This window comes from Orbicella faveolata, unplaced genomic scaffold (genome assembly GCF_042242905.1).
Source record: "Orbicella faveolata isolate gen_17 unplaced genomic scaffold, um_ofav_v1 contig_4, whole genome shotgun sequence".
NCBI classification, from domain to species: domain Eukaryota; kingdom Metazoa; phylum Cnidaria; class Anthozoa; order Scleractinia; family Merulinidae; genus Orbicella; species Orbicella faveolata.
This window is the reverse complement of record NW_028301569.1, coordinates 5624800-5645996: the sequence shown is the minus strand read 5'-3', so window position 1 is coordinate 5645996 and position 21197 is coordinate 5624800. Positions and strand designations below refer to the sequence as shown.

The window sequence follows — 21197 nt, the reverse complement described above, 5'->3', positions numbered from 1 at the left end:
TGTCATTCAGTTGACAGACGCACAACAAGAAATGACGTCGACTCGACAGACTCCAATAAAACTTCTATAACAAGTTATTTGACTAGCGAGTAGGAACGTAAAATTTGACGCTTTGCATGGTAATTACGGCATCACTATTTTACCGCTCTCGAAACTAGGCAACCAATTAAGCGAAATCAAATTTGGTGTGTCAAAACGTCAAAAAAATCGACTTGGAAGGGCTTTTGTTTAAATTGGTAGAAATTTTAGACCGTTAGTTCAAACTAAGGCAAGTAACATTCTTTCGATGCTGAAATGTAGGATTTGCCATCGCAGCGTCGAAGAACTATAATTTATTATTTCTATTAAAGGTTTTCAGTAAACCGCTAAGAGTATTTGGGACTATTTTATTTGATGCTGAATGATGTCATTTGAAAACAAAAGCAGCAAGATATGCGTAAAGGCGAACAGGTGACGATTAAAAGAAGGTGGTTTTCTTACCTATAAAAATGATATTGGGATTCAAACGCATGCAAAGGGAAATACCTAGCCTCTAACAGGAGAAAAAAGAACAAAAAAATCCTAAATTAAGTGGAAAATAAAATTAAATGACCGGCGTTGCCCATCCATACACTTCTCTGTCTATTTGTTAAATGTCACTTGAATGTGTGTAAGTAAAGTTAAATTAAAGAAAATTGAATGATAATTAGCTGGGACCAGATGGCGTAAAACAACCCGTATATAAGATTGGTAAACGCTGTTTGGCTTTTAATACTGGTTATTGAGCAAGAGCAAGCTGTCTAACTGGAAAATGGAAAACTGGTTCTGGATTCTCGGTTGGTCTCTTTCAATTATGACGATGGCTGGAAATGGATTTGTCATTTTCATTGTTTGCAGGAAACAACGACTTCGAACGAAAACGAATGCCTTCATCGTTTCATTAGCGGTGGCGGATTTCTTGATGGGAATGGTCGCAGTTCCATCACTTTTCGTCTGCGAGATGGCGAGTGGATGCGACTCACAAAGTCTGTTATCTGACGGGATAGACTTTATAAGGTGTCTGTTCATGTACGCATCTGCTGCGAATTTGTGCAGCTTAGTATTGGATCGAAGCATTGCCGTAGTAAAGCCTTTCAAATATTTGAATTTTATGAAGCGCCGTCGCGTCATTCAAATGATGCTCATATCTTGGGCAATCCCAATTACGCTTATTGTTTTTGTATCATTACTATGGTTTCATTTAAAAACACCTCTTAACATTAGTATTATCGCTTGGTTTTGCCTTGTTCTTGAGGTACTGTTGTGTAGCATTGTAATCTACTGCTTCGTATGCATGCTACGCGTTGTTTGGAAACACGAGCGATCCGCCCGGATCCTGACCAAACAGTTACAGTTGAATCATCAAGTCTGGCGTAAAACTGAGGGGAGGTCGGCTGTTAAAATGATGGCAATTGTAATAGGCGTGTTTCTTGTTGGCTACGCAATTGCTTTACGTTGTAGTTTTGTGTTTATTCTCAATGGTGACAAGCCGCGCAACGATCTCCAATAAAATATTCCTATTTTGGTTTTACGCTTCGCCGTTAACCCTTTAGCTTATGCTATCTTCAAGGGAGACATAAAAAAAGAATTTAAAAGATTGATTTATAGGCCTAACCAAAAGTAAGCAATGATTAAATAGGAATAAAAAAGTAATAATGAATAAATAAATAAACAAATAACTAACTAAATGAGTAAATAACGAAATAAATAATGTAGTAAGTAGCAGTCAAACGAAATAATAAAATGCTATTTTGGGTCCACCATTTTAGATTTCTTGATTTTTCTTTAGGGTCCAAAACATCAAAAACGACTCAAACATCAGTAAGACAATCATGAAAAATAAAAAACTGCTCTAGGACAAAATTTTAATAAAAACAGGAAATTTTCACATTTTAAAACATGCCTGTTAAAATATGGTTATCATGGAAGTGAAAGAAAGATGACAGGATAGAAAGAAAGAGAGAAGAAAAGAAAAAAAAAAGGGAGAAAAGAAAAACCGAAGGTGATTTTTTAAAAAGTCTGTAGGCATTGCCTGATGAATTGGATTCAAAGGTTCTTTCACAATGTTATGACGTAGTTTATTGTCATTCAGTTGACAGACCAATAACAAGAACTAACGTCGACTCGACAGACTCCAATAAAACTTCTATAACAAGTTTTTTGACTAGCAAGTAGCAAAGGAAAATATGACGCTTTGCATGGTAATTACGGCATCACTATTTTACCGCTCTGGAAACTAGGCAACCAATTAAGCGAAATCAAATTTGGTGTGTCAAAACGTCAAAAAAATCGACTTGGAAGGGCTTTTGTTTAAATTGGTAGAAATTTTAGACCGTTAGTTCAAACTAAGGCAAGTAACATTCTTTCAACGCTGAAATGTTGGATTTGCCATGCAGCGTCGAAGAACTATAATTTATTATTTCTATTAAAGGTTTTCAGTAAACCGCTAAGAGTATTTGGGACTATTTTATTTGACGCTGAATAATGTCATTTGAAAACAAAAGCAGCAAGATATGCATAAAGGCGAACAGGTGACGATTAAAAGAAGGTGGTTTTCTTACCTATAAAAATGATATTGGGATTCAAACGCATGCAAAGGGAAATACCCATCCATAAACGTCTCTGTCAGTTTGTCAAATGTCACCTGAATGTATGTAATTAAGGTTAAGTTAAAGAAAATTAAATGACAATGAGCTGAGACCAGATGGCTTAAAACAACTTGAATATAGATCAATATAAGAGTGGTAAAATAACGCGTAAGCTTTTTGGCTTTTAATAGCAGCTATTAAGCAAGAGCAAGGAAAATGGAAAGCTGGCTTTGGATTCTCGGCTGGTCTCTTTCAATCTTGACAATGGCTGGAAATGGATTTGTCATCTTCATAGTTTGCAGGAAACAACAACTTCGAACGAAAACGAATGCCTTAATCGTTTCATTAGCAGTGGCTGATTTCTTCGTAGGGATGAGCGCAGTTCCTTCACTCTATTTCTGCGAGATGGCGAGTGGATGCGACTCTCAAGGTCTGTTATCTGACGGAATAGACTTTATAAGGTGGCTGTTCGCGTACGCATCTGATGCGAATTTGTGCGGTCTAGTGCTGGATCGATTCGTTGCCGTCGCGAGACCTTTACGATACTTGACTTTCATGAAGCGCCGTCTTGTAATTCAAATGATTTTCATATCTTGGGCAATCCCTCTGACTTTTAGTGCTTTTGTATCACTACTAAGGTTTAGTTTAAAAACACCTCTTAGCATTACTATTATCGCTTGGTTTTGCCTTGTTCTTGAGGTACTGTTGTGTAGCATTGTAATCTACTGCTTCGTATGCATGTTACGTGTTGTTCGGAAACACGAACGATCCGCCCGGATCCTGACCAAACAGTTACGGTTTAATCATCAAGTCCGGCGTAAAACTGAAGGGAAGTCGGCTGTTAAAATGTAATAGGCGTGTTTCTTGTTGGCTACGCAATTGCTTTACGTTGTAGTTTTGTGCATATTATCAATAGTGACAAACCATGTAACGATCTGCACTATAAGGTACCTATTATTGTTTTAAACTCCGCCAATAACCCTTTAGCTCATGCTATCTTCAAGAGGGACATAAAGAAAGAATTTAAAAGATTGCTTTATAAGAACAACCGAACTTAAGTGGTGATATAATGATAATAAGAATAAAACTAATAATGAATGAAGAAATAAATACTCGAACAACGTGTGAAAATGTAGAAACGAAAGAGCTGTAATGTTCTTGTGGAAAGTAAAATGCAGAAGACAAAAGCCAGAAATTTAAAGTGTTCAACAGTTAAATTCAGCTTGGGCACTTTTCGCGCCTTCTACTCCCCGATTTTGATAGGCTTAGTAAAGAGCGTAGTTACATACGTCGTTAAAATTACGGGACAGTTACATCCTTTTCTTTTTGCTTCTACAAAGCTTCAAAACCAGATCGAGAATTTTGCAACTGAGAATTCACTAGCTTTCTTGCTTAAACAGGTGTTACGAATTCAAAATCTAAAATGAAATTTAAAAATACAAAATAAACTAGGAATAAATTTATATAAAATGGAAATAGAGGTTATAGCATAATTCTTTGCACTTTGCATCTTAAAGGAGCTACGTCATGGTTTGCGCATATTGAAAAGTTTAGCCTCAATTTTTCATATTCGTCGTTTGTAATCCGGGTTAATCTTCTCCATCCTTAGCCATCCTTGTTCCTTTATGGTTTATCATTATCTCTTTGGCGTTTTTCTACCTTATTAAACAGTTATTTTTCAGGTTTCCTACCATTTAAAGGTAATTTTGTATGTGGCCAAAATAACTCAAAATACCGTGACTGAGCTCCTTTAAATAAACCGTTGCTTGAATCATTATATTATCAAAAACGCGTAGAAAGCTGTCTAATACAAAACGGTAGTTTCATACACGATGGATGGTTATGGTTACGTCTCTAACGCTTCAAGGCCATTTGCTTTGTTGGCCAATTCCAAGAAATTAATCCACTAAACTAAAAAGTCCTATAAACATAACATAATGCCAAAACTTTACTAGAAGTTTCTTGTATTCGTATTCAACCTTGGAGGGCATAAAATTAACTTTGTGCGTTGTCTGGGTAACGATAGATCATGACGGGACATAACAGTTAATATAAGTGGAAGCTTCCGAAGTAAGGGGATCGGCCTTTTTTCAGCTTTTTACGGCGATTGATGACAAGGAACACAAAATCTAGAGGCAGGCAAACAAACAAACAAACAGGTAGATAGATAGCTCGACAGACAGATATATAGTCAGTCAGTCAGACAGACAGACAGACAGACAGACAGACAGACCGACAGCCAGCCAGACAGAAAGTCGGATACAAATGCAAAAAAAAAAAAGAAAAAAAAAGCAAACAAATACAGCCAAAAACAAATAAGAAAAGAAAAAACGTGTTTGATTTACTCAAATTGTCCACCTTATTGTTTCAAACAAGAATCAGACCGTGATTAAATTTTTGAGTGTTTATTCTTTTTTTAAATTTTTCTCTGAGTAGTGAGTGTTACACGCATCAACTGATTAAAAGTATTATTTTAAAGAGAGAGTTGGCTTGTTGCAGCTCTTCGTGAACCTTATTCCATGGTTAGTGTGTATCTGTTAAAACAAAGGCAATTGAGTAAATATTATTTTCTTTCACATTCAATTAATTGTAATAGGGTCGTGAAAGAATGCACTGGACCAAGCTGCCCAAACATTCGGATAATAATTTTCTTTTAGCTCTTAGTGAATTGGAGGATCCCTGTGGATAAGGTGCTTGTTGTTCGCAGCTCTTACTGAAGCGCTAAATTCACCGGTATCAATCTAAACGCCAGGGCAGAGCTAGAGATGCACTGTGGGAGGCACTTTTCGTCTTTCTTAAGGACTGCAAGATATACTAGTGTCTTTTCCCATGTATGGGTGATATAAGTATTTGCCACGAGACAGGGAAGGGTTTTTGAGGTTCCCGATCCTTAATTCAGGTATCATCTTTGCCCCTGTTAGTATTGTGTTCGCAGTGTGATCCTTAGGGGGCACCTTAACTGCATCATCTAAAACTGCAGTGCGTAAATGCCCAGCTAAACGAAAAACAAATCTTCCGTTAAAACTGAACTTGCCGTCAGCTTCCAGTGTTACAGAAATGAAATAGAGTCGACCAGCTCACGCTATTCTTAGGTTTTGTTTTTCAATTAAATAGGTTACTAATTTGCAATTTGCTTCATCCTTAAATAGGGTCACCTATTTAGACCCTCCGCGGTACCCACCTGTCCGAAATTTACGGAATTATTCCCCTCCGGGAGTCCGGCTTAGGCTTAAGCTCGAACCCATCCATCCGGAGTTCACACGCTTATTTTAAAACCTTGAGGTCACCGCCCTTCCCACCTGCTCCTGCGAGACTCATTATTTTGAAAAATCTTACTGAGTGCTTTTTGCAATCTTATGTAAAATTCTTCCGGATTTACATGAATAGCTGTCAATCAGGGGTATTACATAGTTTGCTATATTATCTTCGACCGTCCGTGAGACAAATTGATATGTATTCTGTATTGTTTACTTGTAAGTCGTTGCCCCAGGGGTACTCTAAAACGTTTTATGTGGAGGGGCTTCCCCCTGGGGTCCGCCCAGGAGCCCAATCCGAACTGTCTGTGTAATTGAATTCCAGTGAATTTTTTTAAAATTCTAGTTATCCCTAACCTTTTTGTATACCATTTTGACTGAAAAGGTATCTCTTTCACAAACCTATTTAAAAACACTGTACACTTTTCTAAACCCTTGAAATGAAGTTAATGATTTAGTACTTAATGAATTAAGGATAGAGCTATGAGGTGCGTCTGTTCGAAATATTTTAATAAAAAAACAAACAAATAAATTAATTAATTACAATATTTAGAGAGGAAACCACATCAGCCTTGGCTGCTTTTCATGCGGGCTCTCTATCCTGGTCGAATTAAAGGCCGTTTTAAATACCTAAATTACAGATTCCCGTATCGTTTGATAAAACTCAACTTGTGAAGTCCCTACCCTTTTACATATCTGAAGCATGAAAAAAGTAACGTTCTGAGGTGGAACCTCCCCGTTAAGGCCATGTTAGGAAGTCCCCCACACCCGGAGAGTGGGCACAAACCACCAATTTGTTTCCTAACAAAATCTGATGGAGGACAAAACTATTTTTAATGACGATGGCGAGTTCTTCTACAATCTTGGTAAATGGGGCTGAGAAAAAAACCAGAGATGTTCGCTTGATATACATCTTCGACAAAATTGGAAAAAATTCGGTCTCGGCCTTTAGAACACGCATCGTTTTTATTTTCCATTTTTTTTTTACTTCTTAATACGTTCAGCTTTGTAAACATTTGATACTAATTAAATAATTGTATGACATACCGTTAAGTGAGGAAATCAGGCACCTGCCTAGTTGAAATGACTTTAAAACCTCATTAAATGGAAAAGAGTGTTTTAAATACACTATTAATTAAAGAAAAGTTTTATTACATGGGTTTTTAGTGTACGTTGTCTTTCTTAGTTAAGTAGCTCGTTAATTGATGTATTCGTGTTAATATAGCTAATGTATTCTTTGTGTAATTTTCACGACTTCTAGGAAGACCATTTTTATGGTAAGATATCGTGCTTAAAAAAAAACTGATTGATCGATTTCTCTTTTTATTTATTCCTATTTTTTTAATTCATCGTTGCTAAAGTTAGTTACGCTTAAACAATAGTCTTTTAAGGTCATTCCACTGAAATAGAACCTGCACTGAGATATTTGTGAAACTTTGCCTATTGATTGTTTATATTATAGGAACTTAAATTCTGAAATAAAAATGAGGGGTACCCATGTTCGTTTAGGAGCAACAGCACCTTGTTTATACCCATATAAATTCTTATAATAGCACCATGATTGTAGTCACGATTGCTTGCTAAATTCACGTTTCCGACAATTGCTTTTTGTTCTACACTGAGAATTGGTCCATATTTATTTTACGCAGAGAAATTTATTACTCAATTCAAAACAACAGAAAAAAATGATAGGTCACCATACTCGATTTACGATTTACGATTTACCTCTATGGCGAGATCCAGCTGTAAAGAAAAAGCCGCCATTCTTTTAATGCGCGCGCGCTAATCTCGCGTGAAATTATGCGCAGTAGGGATGCGTAATGCAATACTGGGTAATGACCTTAAACTCTTTTTTTACGTCTCTCTTGAAGACAGCATAAACTAAAGGGTTCACGGCTGAGTTTAAAACAACAATAGGTATCTTGTATTCGAGATCATTACATGGTTTGTGATCATTGAGAATATACCCAAAACTACAACGCAAAAACAAGCCGTAACAAAATAGAGACAAGCCTACAACATTTGTCATCATTTTAACTGCAGTTTTCTCCTGAGTCTTAAAGAAAACTTGGTGATTAAACCGTAACTGTTTGGCTAGGGTGCGGGCGGATCGCTCGTGTTTCCAAACAACACATAACATGGATGCAAAGCAGAAAATTGCCATAAGACACAACGGCAACTCAAGAATCAAACAAAGCCAGGCGATAGCATTAATGGCAATATGTTTTTAAATTAAACCAGAGTGAAGATACAATTACAATAAACGTCACTGGGACTGCACAAGATATGACCATCATTTGTATCACTCGACGGCGCTTCATGAGAGTCAAGTATTTCAAAGGCTTTGCGACAGCAATGTATCGATCCAGTACTAAGCTACACAAGTGTACGGCTGATGCGTACTCGAACAGCCACCTTATAAAGTCTATTGCGTGGGATAACGGAGTTTGCGAGTCGCATCCACTCGCCATCTCGCAGAAATAGAGTGAAGGAACTGCGCTACGAAGAAATCAGCCACTGCTAATGAAACGATGAAGCCATTCGGTTTCGTTCGAAGTCGTTGGTTCCTGCAAACTATGAAGATAACTAATCCATTTCCAGCCATCGTCAGGATTGAAAGAGACCAGCCGAGAGTCCAGAACCAGTTTTCCATTTCCAGTTAGACGCCTTGCTCTTGCTCAATAACTGCTATCAAGACTCAAAAAGCGCTATTTCATCGAGAAGCGATAAATAAAAAGGATAAGAAAAGAAAGGAAATTCCAAAATTTAAACGTGAAGAAAAGAAGAAGAAGGAAAAAAAACAAAAAACGGATGTTCTTTTCTTGCAAGCGTGTTCCAGCTTTGCCTCTTGACGAGGGTCCACCAGTTATTATTTTACGTTATGACGTAGTTTTATTGTCATATAAATTTCAGACGCACAACCTACGAATACTGACGTCGATAAGTTAGACTCAAAAGAACTCCAATAACAGTTCTTCTGGTAGCAAGTTATTATCTGACGCCCTAGAAATTAGGCTCCCTTTTAAAAGATGCCAAATTTGATATGTCAAATCTTCAATCAGAATTGTGATAAAGGAATAAGTGTTTTAACTCTTATACTGTTTTATACCGTTATCATTTTCAGCTAAGACCAAATAACATTAATAACCGAATTTAAGTGGTGATATAATGATAATAATAAAATTAATAATGACTAAAGAAATAAATATTCGAGCAATGTGTGAAAATGTAGAAACGAGAGTTGTTGTGCTCTTGTGGAAAATAAAATGCAGAATACAAAATTTAAAGCAATCTTAGCTTGTATTGCAGTCAATCAGGAATGATTTAACTTTTAGTGTCACGCTGAAAACATCAATAAATAAAATAATTATCACGCGAACAATAAAATATTATTTTTGGTCCTAAAAATCAACCAAAGCTGCTCTAAAGCAAAACTTAAATAAAAACAAGAAAATAACGAAATTTAGAAAAATGCCTCTCAAAATATGGTTGCCATGGAAACATGAAGTCTCGAAAACAATGTAATGTCAAATTAATTGTTTGCAGATATAAATTTCAAACAAATTCGCCAAGTTAGGCAGCTTTTTCTTGAATAGTGAAAAAAAGTGTTAAACAGTTAAATTCAGCATGGGCACTTTTCACGCCTTCTACTCCCCGATCTTGATAGGCTTAGTAACGAGCGTAGTTACATACGTTCGTTAAAATTACGGGACAGTTATATCCCTTTTTTTTTGCTCCTAGAAAGCTTAAAGACCAGATGGAGAATTTAGCAATTGAGAATTCACTAGCTTTCTTGCTTAAACAGGTGTTACGAATTCAAAATCTAAAATGAAATTTAAAAATACAAAATAAACTAGGAATAAATTTATATAAAATGGAAATGGAGGTTATAGCATAATTCTTTGCACTTTGCATCTTAAAGTTTAGCCTCAATTTTTCAAATTCGTCGTTTGTAATCCGGGTTAATCTTCTCCATCCTTAGCCATCCGTGTTCCTTCATGGTTTATCATTATCTCTTTGGCGTTTTTCTATCTTATTAAACTGTTATTTTTCAGGTTTCCTACCATTTAAAGGTAATTTTGTATGTGGCCAAAATAACTTAAAATACCGTGACTGAGCTCCTTTAAATAAACCGTTGCTTGAATCATTATATTATCAAAAACGCGTAGAAAGCTGTCTAATACAAAACGGTAGTTTCATACACGATGGATGGTTATGGTTACGTCTCTACCGCTTCAAGGCCATTTGCTTTGTTGGCCAATTGCAAGAAATTAATCCACTAAACTAAAAAATCCTAATATATAGATTTAGGCCAGCCTAAAAGCGTAGCTCCTGGCCCGGGTTCTTCAAAGCCCGATTAAGCCAACCCAGAAAAAGATAGAATTTTGATTTGAGTTTTGTAACTTTGCGGTGAGGTTTCTGTATATTGTTTAGCCTTCTGTTTTGAGTTTTAATAATCACCATATACACAAAACAAAACAGCAAAACACATTTGTATAGAAGAAAAAGTTATAATTCGATTAACTTTTAATCCTGGGTTAGCGTAAACTGGCTTCCGAGCAATCCTGCCCTGTTTCCAACAAGCTAACCCAATATGAGCCCGCGATCCAATCGATAACCAGCGCTTGGTCAGCGGTCAACTTCAAGAAAACACGTGACCTCGAAGAGCTGTAAACCTGAGCCCGCGATATGGTCACGTGATACTGGTCAGCGGATACCGTGTATTGACAGGTGTCAATTGACGATAACATGGATGTCCAATATCAAGGAAGTACACGGTAAACCACGGCTGCATGTCTCTGTCAACCTATTATTTGGAGTATGGTCGCAATGTTGGGCAACTCCGCCGTCGCCGTCGTCGTCGTGCGTACGCGCCCACGAGCAATACCGCTAGCCATGATAACCATGAGAAAATCAACTCATGGGTTTCCTTTTCTTTCCCATATGAGTATGGGGCTCCGCTTGGCGGCCCTTCGGACCGCCGGAGCTCCGCTATAAACATAACAGAATGCCAAAACTTTACTATACTTTTCTTGTATTCGTATTCAACCTTGGAGGGTATAAAACTTTGTACGTTGTCTGGGTAACGATAGATCATGACGTGACATAATAGTTAACATAAGTGGAAGCTTCCGAAGTAAGGGGATCGGCCTTTTTCAGCTTTTTACGGCGATTGATGACAAGGGAAACAAAATCTACAGACAGGCAAACAAACAAACAAACAAACAGGTAGATAGACAGCTCGACAGACAGACATATATACATACAGACACGCACACAGACAGTCAGACAGACAGACAGACAGCCAGCCAGGCAGACAAAAAGTCAGATACAAATGCAGAAGAAAGGAAACAAATACAGCCAAAAATTAATAAGAAAAGAAAAAACGTGTTTGATTTACTCAAATTTTCCACCTCATTGTTTCAAAGAAGAATCAGACAGTGATTAAATTTTTGAGTGTTTATTCTTTTTGTAATTTTTTTCTGAATAGTGAGTGTTACACGCATCAACTGATTAAAAGTATTATTTTAAAGATAGAGTTGGCTTGTTGCAGCTCTTCGTGACCCTTATTGCATGGTTAGTGTGTATCTGTTAAAACAAAGGCAATTCAGTAATATTATTTTCTTTGACATTCAATTAATTGTAATAGGGTCGTGAAAGAATGCACTGGACCAAGGTACTCAAACATTCGGATAATAATTTCCTTTTAGCTCTTAGTGAATTGGAGGATCCCCGTGGATAAGATGCTTGTTCTTCGAAGCTCTTACTCAAGCTCTAAATTCACCGGTATCAATCTAAACGCCAGGGCAGAGCTAGAGATGCACTGTGGGAGGCACTTTTCGTCTTTTTTAAGGACTGCAAGATATACTAGTGTCTTTTCCCATGTATGGGTAATATAAGTATTTGTCACGAGATAGGGAAGGGTTTTTGAGGTTCCCGATCCTTAATTCAGGTATCACCTTTGCCCCGGTTAGTATTGTGTTCGCAGTGTGATCCTTAGGGGGCACCTTAACTGCATCATCTAAAACTGCAGTGCGTAAATGCCCAGCTAAACGAAAAACAAGTCTTCCGTTAAAACTGAACTTGCCGTCAGCTTCCAGTGTTACAGAAATGCAATAGAGCCGACCAGTTCACGCTATTCTTAGGTTTTGTTTTTCAATTAATTAGGTTACTAATTTGCAATTTGCTTCATCCTTAAATAGGGTCAGGGTTTAAGACCCTTCGCGGTACCCACCTGTCCGAAATTTACAGGAATTATTCCCCTCCGGGGGTCCGGCTTGGGCTTAAGCTCGAACCCATCCATCCGGAGTTCACACGCTTGTTTTAAAACCTTGAGTTCACCGCACTTCCCACCTGCTCCTGCGAGACTCATTATTTTGAAAAATCTTACTGATTGCTTTTTGCAATCCTATGTAAAATTCTTCCTGAGTTACATGAATAGCTGTCAAGCACGCGTATTACACAGTTTACTATATGATCTTCGACCGTCCGTGAGACAAACTGATATGTATTCTGTATTGTTTACTTGTAAGTCGTTGCCCCAGGGGTACTCTAAAACGTTTTATGTGGAGGGGCTTCCCCCTGGGGTCCGCCCAGGAGCCCAATCCGAACTGTCTGTGTAATTGAATTCGAGTAAATTTTTTTAAAATTCTAGTTATCCCTAACCTTTTTGTATACCATTTTGACTGAAAAGGTATCTCTTTCACAAACCTATTTAAAAACACTGTACACTTTTCTAAACCCTTGAAATGAAGTTAATGATTTAGTACTTAATGAATTAAGGATAGAGCTATGAGGTGCGTCTGTTCGAAATATTTTAATAAAAAAACAAACAAATAAATTAATTAATTACAATATTTAGAGAGGAAACCACATCAGCCTTGGCTGCTTTTCATGCGGGCTCTCTATCCTGGTCGAATTAAAGGCCGTTTTAAATACCTAAATTACAGATTCCCGTATCGTTTGATAAAACTCAACTTGTGAAGTCCCTACCCTTTTATACACCTGAAGCCTGAAAAAAAGTAACGTTCTGAGGTGGAACCTCCCCGTTAAGGCCATTTTAGGGAGTCCCCCCCCCCCCCGCCCCCGGAGAGTGGACACAAACCACCAATTTGTTTCCTAACAAAATCTGCTGGAGGACAAAACTATTTTCAATGAGGATGGCGAGTTGTTCTGCAATGTTGGTAAATGGGGCCGAGAAAAAACCAGAGATGTTCGCTTGATATACATTTTCGACAAAATTGGAAAAAATTCTGTCTCGGCCTTTAGAATACGCATTGGTTTTATTTTCCAGTTTTATTTTATTTTTTTATTTTATTTTATTTTATTTTATTTTTTTTACATCTGAATACGTTCAGCGTTGTAAACATTTGATATTAGTTAAATAATTGTATGACATACCGTTAAGTGAGGAAATCAGGCACCTGCCTAGTTGAAATGACTTTAAAACCTCCTTAATGGAAAGAGTATTTTTAATACACTATAAATTAAAGAAAAGTTATATTACGTGGGTTTTTATTGTACGTTGTCTTTCTTAGTTAAGTAGCTTGTTAATTGATGTATTCCTGTTAATATAGCTAATGCATTTTTTGTGTAATTTTCACGACTCTTAGGAAGACCATTTTTATGGTAAGATATCGTGCTTAAATGAAGATTGATTGATCGATTTCTCTTTTTATTTATTCCTATTTTTTTAATTCATCGTTGCTGAAGTTAGTTACGCTTAAACAATAGTCTTTCAAACTCGTTTTTTATGTCTCTCTTGAAGATGGCATAAACTAAAGGTTTCACGGCTGAGTTTAAAACCGCAATAGGTATCTTATATTCGAGATCAGTACATGGTTTGTGATCATTGACAATATACACAAAACTGCAACGCAAAAGCAAGCCGTAATAGAATAGAGACAATTGCCATCATTTTAACCGCAGTTTTCTCCTAAGTCTTAAAGAAAACTTGGCGATTAAACGGTAACTGTTTGGCTAGGGTGCGGGCGGATCGCTCGTGTTTCCAAACAACACGTAACATGGATGCAAAGGAGAAAATTACCATAAGACACAACGGCAACTCAAGAACCAAACGAAGCCAGCCGATAGCATTAATTGCAATATGTTTTTAAATTAAACCAGAGCTAGTGAAGATACAATTACAATAAATGTCACTGGGACTACACAAGATATGAGCATCATTTGTATCACTCGACGGTGCTTCATGAGAGTCAAGTATTTCAAAGGTTTGGCGACAGCAATGTATCGATCCAGTACTATGCTACACAAGTTTGCGGTTGATGCGTACTCGAACAGCCACCTTATAGTCTATTGCGTGGGATAACAGAGTTTGTAAGTCGCATCCACTCGCCATCTCGCAGAAACAGAGTGAAGGAACTGCGCTCATCCCTACGAAGAAATCAGCCACTGCTAATGAAACGATGAAGCCATTCGGTTTCGTTCGGAGTCGTTGGTTCCTGCAAACTATGAAGATAACTAATCCATTTCCAGCCATCGTCAGGATTGAAAGAGACCAGCCGAGAGTCCAGAACCAGTTTTCCATTTCCAGTTAGATGCCTTGCTCTTGGTCAATAACTGCTATCAAGACTCAAAAGGCGCTATTTCATCGAGAAGCGATGAATAAAAAGGATAAGATAAGAAAAGAAAGGAAATTCCAAAATTTAAACGTAAAGAAAAGAAGAAGAAGGAAAAAAAAAACGGATGTACTTTTCTTGCAAGCGTGTTCCAGCTTTGCCCCTTGACGAGAGTCCACCAGTTATTATTTTACGTTATGACGTAGTTTTATTGTCATATAAATTTCAGAGGCACAACCTACGAAAACTGACGTCGATAAGTTAGACTCAAAAGAACTCCAATAACAGTTCTTCTGGTAGCAAGTTATTATCTGACGGTTAGGACGCAAAATATAACGCATTGCTTGGTGGTTCTTTCACCACTATTTCATTGCCCTAGAAATTAGGAACCCTTTTAAAAGATGCCAAATTTGGTATGTCAAAACTTTAATCAGAATTGTCATAAAGGAATAAGTGTTTTAACTCTTATACTGTTTCATACCGTTATCATTTTCATCTAAGAACAAATAACATTTTGCTGTCATTTCCAAAATGAAGGACTGATTCGCGTTTGGTTGTCAACCATAATAGAAAACTGAAGAGAATTGAGAGCAGTAATTTCTGTTTCTTGCTCAATGATGTCATTTGAATACAAATACTGCAAAATGTACGTGGTGGCAAACAGGTGAGGATTAAAACAGCCTTCTTTTATTGCATAAAAGAACGAAAATGCGGTCGTGCAGCGTATAAAAAAGGCACTTGTCTCTAACTAAAACCACATTTCTCTTTTGGATTTTCATTTTTCTTCAATAAAGCGGAAAATGTAACACATTTAAAATCGTCGGCCAGCAAGGAACTATCCCTTTTCTTTATCAAATGTCACTTGAACATATGTAAGTTACGTTAATTGCATTGCGAACAGCCGGCTAGTTGAATGATAATTAGCTGCCACAGGATGACTTAAAAGTGGCCTGCTTATTACATGATAAACTAGTGTTTTTCTGGTCTCTACAACGGTTATTGAGCAAGAGCAGGAGGTCTGACTGGAAAATGAAAAACTGGTTCTGGATTCTCGGCTGGTCTTTTTCAACCTTGACAATGGCTGGAAATGGATTTGTCATCTTCATAGTTTGCAAGAAACAACGACTTCGAACGAAAACGAATGTTTTTGTCGTTTCGTTGGCAGTGGCTGATTTCTTCGTAGGGATGATCGCAGTTCCTTCACTTCATCTCTGCGAGATGGCGAGTGTATGCGACTCATAAGGTCTGAATTCTAACGGAGTAAACTTTATAAGGTGGCTGTTCGTGTACGTATCTGCTGCGAATTTGTGCAGCTTAGTATTGGACCGAAACATCGCCGTAGTAAAACGTATGAAATACTTGACTTTTATGAAGCGCCGGCGCGTCATTCAAATGATGCTCATATCTTGGGCAATCCCAATTACGCTTTGTGTTTTTGTATTATTACTATTGTTTCATTTAAAAATACCTCTTGCCATCACTATTATCGCCTGGCTAGCTGTGGTTCTTGAGGTACTGTTGTGTGGCATTGTAATCTTCTGCTTCGCATGTATGTTACGTGTTGTTTGGAAACACGAGCGATCCGCCCGCATCCTTGCCAAATAGTTACGGTTTAACCATAAAGTTTTACGTAAAAGTGAAGCGACGTAGGCCGTTCAAATGATGGCATTTGTAATAGGCGTGTTTCTTGTTGGCTACGCAATTGATCTACGTTGTAGTTTTGTGCATATTCTCAATAGTGACAAACCATGCAATGATCGCCAATATAAGCTTCCTATTCTTGTTTTAAACTCCGCTGTTAACCCTTTAGCTTATGCTATGTTTAAGAGGGATATAAAAAAAGAATTTCAAAGATTGATTTACAAGAATAACCGAAAGTAAGTAATGCTTAAATAGGAATGAAAAAAAGTAATAATGAAATAATGAATGAATGAATACATAAAGTAATAAGTAGAAGTCAAACGAAAAATAAAATGTTATTTTGGGTCCGCCATTTTGAATTTTTTAAATTTTCTTTGGGTCCAAAACATCAAAAATGACTCAAAGATTAGTAAAACAATTGTGAAAGCTCCTGAAAGTTAAAAAGAAAAAAAAAAAACTGCTCTAGACCAAATTTTAATAAAAACAGGAAATTGACACATTTTGAAAATATACCTGTCAAAATATGGTGATCATGGAATGAAAGAAAGATGACAGGATAGTAAGAAAGAGAGAAGAAAAGGAAAAAAAAAAGGAGAAAGGAAAAACCGAAGGTGATTTTTTAAGAAGTCTGTTAGCTTTGCCTGATAAACTGGATTCAAATTTCTTTCACAATGTTGTGACGTGTTTATTGTCATTCAGTTGACAGACGCACAACAAGAAATGACGTCGACTCGACAGACTCCAATAAAACTGCTACAACAAGTTATTTGACTAGCAAGTAGGAACGTAATTACAACATCACTATTTTATTGCTCTGGAAACTAGGCAACCAATTAAGCGAAATCAAATTTGATGTGTCAAAGCGTCAAAAAATCGACTTAGAAGGGCTTTTGTTTAAATTGGTAGAAATTTTAGACCGTTAGTTGAAACTAAGGCAAGTAACATTCTTTCAATGCTGAAATGTAGGATTTGCCATCCAAGCGTCGAACAACTATAATCTAATTATTGCTATTGACGTTTTTCAGTAAACCGCTAAGAGTATTTGAGACTACTTTCTTTGATGCTGAATGATGTCATTTGAAAACAAAAGCAGCAAGATATGCGTAAAGGTGACGATTAAAAGAAACTGTTTTTCTTAACTATAAAAATGATATTGGGATTCAAACGCATGCCAAGGGAAATACCTAGCCTCTTACAGAAGAAAAACAAAGAACAAAAAATCTTCAATTAAGTAGAAAATAAAATTAAATGACCGGCATTGCCCATCCGTAAACGTCTCTGTCTGTTTGTCAAATATCACCTGAATGTGTGTAAGTAAGGTTAAATTAAAGAAAATTGAATGATAATGAGCTGGGACCAGATGGCTTAAAACAACTTGTATTAATATAAGATCATAGTGGTAAAATAACGCTTTTTGGCTTTTAATAGCAGCTATTAAGTAAGAGCAAGGAAAATGGAAAACTGGTTCTGGATTCTCGGCTGGTCTCTTTCTATCCTGGCAATGGCTGGAAATGGATTTGTCATCTTCATAGTTTGCAGGAAACAACGACTTCGAACGAAAACAAATGCCTTAATCGTTTCATTAGCTGTGGCCGATTTCTTGGTGGGGATGATCGCGGTTCCATCACTTTTCTTCTGCAAGATGGGAAGTGGATGCGAGTTACATGTTCTGGATTCTTACGGAATATTCTTTATAAGGTGACTGTTCATGTACGCATCTGCTGCGAATATGTGCAGCTTAGTATTGGATCGAAACATTGCCGTAGTAAAACCTTTGAAATACTTGACTTTTATGAAGCACCGTCGCGTCCATCAAATAATACTCATATCTTGGGCAATCCCAATTACGATTTGTGTTTTTGTATTTTTACTATGGTTTAATTTAAAAACACCTCTTAGCATTACTATCATTGGTTGGTTTTGCCTTGTTCCTGAGGTACTGGTGTGTGGCATTGTAATCTACTGCTTCGTATACATGTTACGTGTTGTTTGGAAACACGAGCGATCCGCCCGGATCCTGACTAAACAGTTACGGTTTAATCATCAAGTCCGGCGTAAAACTGAGGGGAAGTCGGCTGTTAAAATGATGGCAACTGTAATAGGCGTGCTTCTTGTTCGCTACGCAATTGCTTTACGTTGTAGTTTTGTGTCTATTCTCAATGGTGACAAGCCATGTAACGATCTCCACTATAAGGTACCTATTCTTGTTTTAAACTCCGCCATTAACCCTTTAGCTTATGCTATCTTCAAGAGGGACATAAAGAAAGAATTTAAAAGATTGATTTATGAGAATAACCGAACTTAAGTGGTGATATAATGATAATAAGAATAAAACTAATAATGAATGAAGAAATAAATACTCGAACAATGTGTGAAAATGTAGAAACGAAAGAGCTGTAGTGTTCTTGTGGACAGTAAAATGCAGAAGACAAAAGCCAGAAATTTAAAGCGTTCAACAGTTAAATTCAGCATGGGCACTTTTCACGCCTTCTACTCCCCAATCTTGATAGGCTTAGTAAAGAGCGTAGTTACATACGTTCGTTAAAATTACGGGACAGTTACATCCTTTTCTTTTTGCTCCTACAAAGCTTCAAAACCAGATCGAGAATTTAGCAACTGAGAATTCACTAGCTTTCTTGCTTAAACAGGTGTTCCGAATTCAAAATGCAAAATAAACTAAAAAATACAAAATAAAATAAGAATAAATTTGCATAAATTGTATCTTAAGGAAGCTACGTCACGGTTAGCGCATCTTGAAAAGTTTAGCGTCAAGTTTTCAAATTCGTCATTTACAATCCGTGCTAATCTTCTCCGTCCTTAGCCATCCGTGTTCCTTTATGGTTTATCACTGTCTCTTTGGTGTTTTTCTATCTTGTTAAACTGTTATTTTCAGGTTTCCTACCATTTAAAGGTAATTTTGTATGTAGCCAAAATAACTCAAAATACCGTGACTGAGCTCCTTTAAATAAACCGTTGCTTTAATCATTATATTATCAAAAACGCGTAGAAAGCTGTCTAACACAAAACGGAAGTTTCATACAAGATGGATGGTCATGGTTACGTCTCTACCGCTTTAAGGCCATTTGCTTTGTTGGCCAATTGCAAGAAATTAATCCACTAAACTAAAAAGTCCTATAAACATAACATAATGCCAAAACTTTACTATACTTTTCTTGTATTCGTATTCAACCTTGGAGGGTATAAAATTTTGTACGTTGGCTGGGTAACGATAGATCATGACGTGACATAAAAGTTAATATAAGTGGAAGCTTCCGAAGTAAGGGGATCGGCCCTTTCCAGCTTTTTACGGCGATTGATGACAAGGGAAACAAAATCTACAGACAGGCAAACAAACAAACAAAGAAACAGGTAGATAGACAGCTCGACAGACAGACATATATACATACAGACACGCACACACAGTCAGACAGACAGACAGACAGCCAGCCAGGCAGACAAAAAGTCAGATACAAATGCAGAAAAAAGGAAACAAATACAGCCAAAAATTAATAAGAAAAGAAAAAACGTGTTTGATTTACTCAAATTTTCCACCTCATTGTTTCAAAGAAGAATCAGACAGTGATTAAATTTTTGAGTGTACATTCTTTTTGTAATTTTTTTCTGAATAGTGAGTGTTACACGCATCAACTGATTAAAAGTATTATTTTAAAGATAGAGTTGGCTTGTTGCAGCTCTTCGTGACCCTTATTGCATGGTTAGTGTGTACCTGTTAAAACAAAGGCAATTCAGTAAATATTATTTTCTTTGACATTCAATTAATTGTAATAGGGTCGTGAAAGAATGCACTGGACCAAGGTGCCCAAACATTCGGATAATAATTTCCTTTTAGCTCTTAGTGAATTGGAGGATCCCCGTGGATAAGATGCTTGTTGTTCGCAGCTCTTACTCAAGCGCTAAATTCAACGGTATCAATCCAAACGCCAGGGCAGAGCTAGAGATGCACTGTGGGAGGCACTTATCGTCTTTCTTAAGGACTGCAAGATATACTAGTGTCTTTTTCCATGTATGGGCAATATAGGTATTTGCCACGAGATAGGGAAGGATTTTTGAGGTTCCCGATCCTTAATTCACGTATCATATTAGTACTGTGTTCGCAGTGTGATCCTTAGGGGGCACCTTAACTGCATCATCTAAAACTGCAGTGCGTAAATGCCCAGCTAAACGAAAAACAAATCTTCCGTTAAAACTGAACTTTCCGTCAACTTCTAGTGTTACAGAAATGAAATAGAGCCGACCAGTTCACGCTATTCTTAGGTTTTGTTTTTCAATTAATTAGGTTACTAATTTGCAATTTGCTTCATCCTTAAATAGGGTCAGGGTTTAAGACCCTTCGCGGTACCCACCTGTCCGAAATTTACAGGAATTATTCCCCTCCGGGGGTCCGGCTTGGGCTTAAGCTCGAACCCATCCATCCGGAGTTCACACGCTTATTTTAAAACCTTGAGTTCACCGCACTTCCCACCTGCTCCTGCGAGACTCATTATTTTGAAAAATCTTACTGATTGCTTTTTGCAATCCCATGTAAAATTCTTCCTGAGTTACATGAATAGCTGTCAAGCACGCGTATTACACAGTTTACTATATGATATTCGACCGTCCGTGAGACAAACTGATATGTATTCTGTATTGTTTACTTGTGAGTCGTTGTCACGTCATGCTACAGACCCCCCCCCCCCCGGGTACTCTAAAACGTTTTATGTGGAGGGGTTTCTCCCTAGGGTCCGCCCAGGGGCCCAATCCGAACTGTCTGTATAGTTGAATTCGAGTAATTTTTTTTTTAAATTCGAGTTATCCCTACCTTTTTGTATACCATTTTGACTGAAAAGGTACCTCGTGCACAAACCTATTTAAGAACACCGTATACTTTTCTAAATCCTTGAAATGAAGTTAATGATGTAGTGCTTAATGAATTAAGGATACAGCTATAAGGTGCGTCTGTTCGAAATACTTTAATAATAATAATAAAAAAAAAAAACAAATAAATTTTTAAATTACAATATTTAGAGAGGAAACCACGCCAGCCTTAGCTACTTTTCATGCGGGCTCTCTATCCTGGTCGAATTAAAGGCCGTTTTAAATACCTAAATTACAGATTC

The 21197-nt window shown here is 37.1% G+C and overlaps 6 pseudogenes; 4 read left to right on the top strand and 2 right to left on the bottom strand.

Annotated features, from left to right (window-relative positions):
* The first annotated feature begins 790 nt into the window (after positions 1-790).
* Positions 791-1996, top strand: LOC149101206 (octopamine receptor beta-2R-like; annotated as a pseudogene).
* A 751-nt stretch (positions 1997-2747) lies between these two features.
* Positions 2748-3839, top strand: LOC149101205 (uncharacterized; annotated as a pseudogene).
* Positions 3840-7623: 3784 nt separating this feature from the next.
* On the bottom strand, positions 7624-8662 carry LOC149101204 (melanocyte-stimulating hormone receptor-like; annotated as a pseudogene).
* Positions 8663-13514: 4852 nt separating this feature from the next.
* On the bottom strand, positions 13515-14557 carry LOC149101203 (octopamine receptor beta-2R-like; annotated as a pseudogene).
* Positions 14558-15428: 871 nt separating this feature from the next.
* On the top strand, positions 15429-16427 carry LOC149101202 (histamine H2 receptor-like; annotated as a pseudogene).
* A 1049-nt stretch (positions 16428-17476) lies between these two features.
* LOC149101201 (adenosine receptor A2b-like) lies at positions 17477-18437 on the top strand (annotated as a pseudogene).
* Positions 18438-21197: the final 2760 nt, after the last annotated feature.